Source organism: Ochotona princeps, chromosome 10, assembly GCF_030435755.1.
Source record: "Ochotona princeps isolate mOchPri1 chromosome 10, mOchPri1.hap1, whole genome shotgun sequence".
NCBI lineage: Eukaryota > Metazoa > Chordata > Mammalia > Lagomorpha > Ochotonidae > Ochotona > Ochotona princeps.
This window is the reverse complement of record NC_080841.1, coordinates 53486646-53492221: the sequence shown is the minus strand read 5'-3', so window position 1 is coordinate 53492221 and position 5576 is coordinate 53486646.

Below are 5576 nucleotides of genomic sequence, written 5' to 3'. Positions count from 1 at the left end.
TTTTTACCCTAATTAACTATGTAAAGATTGTCAAAAATATAATTTTTAAAATGGAAAAATAAAAAGAAAAGGAAAGGAGTAATTTGGTGTTGCATACACTTTCCCATAATTAAAAACAAACTTAGAAATCCTGAACCCTGAGATTATCTGAGCCTACTCATTTACTTTCTAGTCTCTTGCACTGCTTCATCCCTCGTTCCCTATGTTTGGGCCACCCTGTTCCTATTTAAGTTCCTTAAACACGCCAACCTCATTCTTGCCTTAGGACCTCTCCACATATTTCCTGTCAAGAATATCTTCCTATTTGCCTCACAGATACACATCCTTTCAAGCCTTCAAATCAGTGGTGATCCTATGATAGTTACTAGCTAGATGTTCACCATATGCCTCTACCTGGGCATATCGACATCTCCAGACACACCTAACCTATCTGGGTTGTATCTTATTTCTCATATTCCCTTGCAGTTAGGTGTGTGAAGTGGTGATGGGAAAAAAATCCCAAGGATTACTTAAAAATTTGGTGTCCCTTCTGAAGAGAAAACCATAGTGCAAAAAATGATGATGACTGTCTTTTTGCATCTTTTGCTGCTAAAGCTGGCTCACATTTTGGAGGCTGGGGAATCCAAGAGCCACTGCACCAGTGTCTACCTGACAACTGCGGAGGGTTACGATGCTGCATCCTGACAGGGCAGAGGGCACTGCATGTGAGACTGAGCAAAGCAGGTACACTAGCTCAGATCTCTCTTACAAAGCCACTAGATGCCACTGGGACTCATCATCATGATTTCATCCAACATGATTACCTCCAGAAGGGCATACCACCAAATACTTTTCCTTTAACTTAAAAACTTGAAAATTATGTTCCCAATGCATAAACTTTGGGGAGACATAAATAATGACACTGACCACAGGGATGGACTTGCTAAAAACTGAAGAACAGCAAGTTTGAAGGGGCTGAGGTTCCGGGAAGTACCACATGGAAAAGCATCAACTGACAGGCAATATTCATTCTGGACTTTACATGAGAAGACGACAACTTGCCTTCAAGCCATTATATATGTCAGGGTGTTCCCACTGTGATCAAAATAATTTGTCTTCTTCCAACTAATCCAAGCTTCACAGAGTATTTCTTTCCACCTATATCAAACTGTTGTTCTTGTCATTTCCCAACTTTCTTCATAACTTGTAATTTATTCATCCATGTTGATACACTCATGTATTTCTCCCTGTATAAGGCAACCTTCTTTGATATGCAAATTATGTGTTGTGGTTTCACTGTATTCCATCCCCACCATGAGCTTAATATAAATTCAACAACCATTTCCATTTTAAAAAGTCTGAATTTTACCCCAGTTATCAGAGGTGCCTGCCCATTCTGTTAGAGTCTTTCCCTGACAGTCTTAGAACTATCTGAAACCTGTAAGTTATTATTGCTGGCCTGTTTAACACATTGTTTTATAATGCTGTGGTGAATGATATAATTAATGTTAGTGTCCTCATAGACTGAATTTCTCCAGGGAATATTTGCAACCTAGCCTAGACCAGGTAGTAGATTGCCCAAATAATGGATGGCTGGATGGGTCAATCAATGAACAAGTGAGAGTGTGTGTCAAGGAAAGAATCTGAGACTGATACTATCTCAAATCAGAGTGCACAGTGTGGCACTGGCAAAGACTGCTCTGTTTCTCATCTCAACAAGTATCATGAGTCACCACACTCCAAGGATGTCATCCAGCTTGGAAAGAGTTCTGGTCAGGAAGCAGAGATGGACTCAACAGCTCATTAAGTCCCCAGAACACCGTGTACCCTGCCAAGTGAACTTCTCAGCCATGACTCTCCAATGGCTAGAATATGGGATTTGGAGTAAACAAAACTAAAACACAATGTTGGCTTTAATGTCATTTTTTTAAAGCTCAAAATAAGAAACAAATAGAGAACATCGTTCAATATCTATGTTGTCTGAGTCCAATACTATTAGCCTGTCACATGCAACTATGCAGAACTTGAAAGGTTGCTCAATTAAATCTGGATGTGCCATAAATATTAAACATACATAGAATGCAGGTTCTGTGGAAGAGCAAGTTAAGCACCTATTTGTAGCACCACCATTCTTTGTGCACACTGGCTCTGATCCAGCTCTCTGCTAACATGCCTGGGAAGGCAGCAGATGACCCAAGTGCCTGGGCCCTTGTACTCATGTAGGAGAGCTAGAAGCCACTAGATACAGCCTGGCCCAGCCCTGGCAGTCACAGCTATCACAGCAAGTCAACTGATGGAAGATCTGTCTCTCCCCAGTTCTGTAACTCTGCCTTTAATAAATCTTTACACACACAGGACTTCAAAGACTTAATATAAAAAAAAGTAGCTTCCTGGCCTGGCGCCATGGCCTAGCAGCTAAAGTCCTTGCCTTGAATGCTCTGGGATCCCATATGGGCACCTGTTCTAATCCCGGCAGCTCCACTTCCCATCCAGCTCCCTGCTTGTGGCCATGGAAAGCAGTCAAGGGCAGCCCAAAGCCTTGGGACCCTGCACCCATGTGGGAGATATAGAAAGAGGCTCCAAGCTCCTGTCTTTGGATAGGCTCAGCTCCAGCCACTTGGGGAGTGAATCACTGGACAGAAGATCTTCTTGTCTCTCCTCCTCTCTGTATATCTGACTTTGCAATAAAATAAATAAATAAATCTTTTTTAAAGTATCTTTTGGATGTATTAAATGAGATACATATTATTTTACTCATTTTCACCTTCTGAAAAATAGGGCTTTTTTAAAAAGATATTTTTATTGAATAGGCAGATCAGATTTATGGACAGGAGAGCCAAAAAAAGGATCTTTCACTGCTGATTCACTCCCCAAATGGCTGCAATAGCCAGAGCCGAGCTAATCCAAAGCCAGGAGCCAGGAGCTTCTTCTGGGTCTCCCACACTGGTGTAGGGTCCCAAGCCCTTGGGCCATCCTCTACTGCTTTCCCAAGCCACAATCAGGGACCTGAATGGGAAGTGAAGCAGCTAGAACACAAACAAGTGCTCATATGGGATCCCAGCACTTGCAAAGTGAGGATTTAGTCACTAAGCCATCATGTTGGACCTGAAAAATATGGCTTATTTTTTAATCAGTGACTTTAGCAGTATATAACACCCTTTTGTGCTATTATTAGTATAAAACAGCAATATTATCCAAACTCGAACGCAAAAATCATTGATTCTAATTTCCTTTTTGAGTTATCCATACTTACTGTCAAATCCAACTGTTTCACTAAAACGAATCTAATTATGATGAAGCTTCTCTATAAATGGGCACTCATGTATACCTTACATAATTTTGTTTCATACTCAGTGTGCTTTAGGTCAATTTGTGAGATAGAAAAAAGTCCACCAATTAAAAAAGCCAAAAGGTTGAAATCATCTTGAGACCATGAAAGATACAAGACTAAAGGATAGCTTCTCTAATTATTGCGTAGCCCACTTGCTTCCCTAAGCTCCAGATGTAATATTTGCTTCCTGATCTGGGTTCCTTCCAGACCAGACAGCATCCCTGGGGTGTGATGACTCATGACACGTGTCTGATGAGAAACAGACTTATCTTTGCCAGTGCTACATTATGCACTCCACCTCCTGCTTGAGATCAAATCAGCCTCAACTCCTTCCCCTGACAAACAGGCTCATTCACTTGTTCATTGATTCAGCCATACAACTGTTACCTACTGTATCACTGAAGAGTAGACAGAATACATTTTCTCCACTTCACTTACTTCACAAATGACAAGCTGAAATGGAACCTGAAGCCAGGCAGAATTACAGAAAGGAGACGGTGATGATTAAGAATAGTTAAAAGTAAGCATCCCTCTTTGTTTTGAAGAAAACAAGGAAAAATCAAGGAAAAATCTCGCAGAAGTCTTGAAGAAACAATAGCACAAATGATTCATTAACTTAAAACAAATAGTTTCTTGGGTCATCCCAGGGAGTAAATATGTTGACACTTCAAACTAGAAATTTTCCTTTTCACAAATGTTGGCAAAATGTCCATCCAAGTACAGCATCCCTACCAAGTAGATCTCAAAGCTTTTCTTGGTAAGGTCCCCTCCTCTAAATCAACTTTCCACCTTTGTAGTTAAGGTGCTATCATCTGAAATAATGGAAATAGGGATTAAAGAGCCCATCACTCCCATCTTCAACTAACTTAGCCCTTATCACCTTCCCAGGGACCTCATCATGTTTATAGAAAATGTTCATCTGTAGACCAATGAATCTAGCACTTTCCAGATGAGGACACATAACATTCAGAAATAATTCTTTAGACATTTTTTAGTTTCTTGATTTTGATACCTAAGCAAAGGGGAAGCAGATGAAAAATGCACCAGGCAGGTTTGTTTTTAAAAGTAATCAGCAGTGTTGTTACTTTGGGAATCTTACTCATGCACTTCATGCCAGTGGAATCAAACTATAATTGAGAAACAACGTTTTTTATGATAAATACTATCCCCTCTGCAAAACCAATCTCAATATGGTTTCCCAGTTTTAATCTTTCACTTTGTACTTTGTAACACTGACCAAAATCAGAAATTACCTGTGTATGCACATTTCTATGCTTAATATTGATTCTTCCACTAGACCACGAGTTCACTAGAGACAAAATGATGCCTTGTCTTTCCACTTTCCTATCTCTTGAGCATGCCAGTGTGCTGCTTCATACCTGGCACTCAGGAAATACTTACTGGAGGAATAAATATTCAGAAAGGATTCTATAACTGCAAGACGTAGCTGCAAAAACAACTGGGTATGTAGAAGCACTGTGGTTAAGACCAACAGATAGGCAATAGAAGGAGTCAGGGATCTGAAAGACATGGCCTCACTTTATCTATATCAGTTCTCTACCCAGGCTACTAAGTGCAGGAATCAGAATTAAGACCAAAATTTCCCCTGAAAACCAAGGAAAGAAAAGTCAGCTTATAACCAGAAGAGGAGTTGACAGAAAAACCACAGAAGTTTAATTGTTTTTATTAAAGGCCAGTGTTTTGTACCAACACTGCACACAGAAGTTTAAAACAGTTGTACGGCCAGAATGCCATAAGGGTTCCAGTTCAAGTCCCAACTACTCCTCTTCCTATCTAGCTCCCTGATAATGCAACTGGAAAAGCAACAGAAGAAAGCCCAAGTACCAGGGCTCCTGTACTCACGTGGGAGACCTCGATGAAGCTCCTGGTCTCTGCCTGGCTGCACAGCTGTAGTAGTTACAGCCATCTGGGCAGTGAACCAACAGATGAAAGATCTCTCAATCTCTCCCCCTGCCCTCTAGATAATAACTCTGCCTTCCACATAATTTTTTTTTAAAAGCCAATGTTTATGGTGATGATGACAGGCTGATGAAATACCCTGGTTACAAATGAATCTGCTAAATTTTCCACATGATCCTGTTTTCTACAATCAAGTGGACAACAACTCTTGCTAATCAATTTTCAGCTTCCACCATTGCCAATTGTGCCTCCTACTGCATTTCTACTATCTCACTCAAAAGGCATCAGAGGCGTGAGCTTAAGACACACAGGAAACCTCCAGCAGTTTACCTACTTTCTCCAAGGA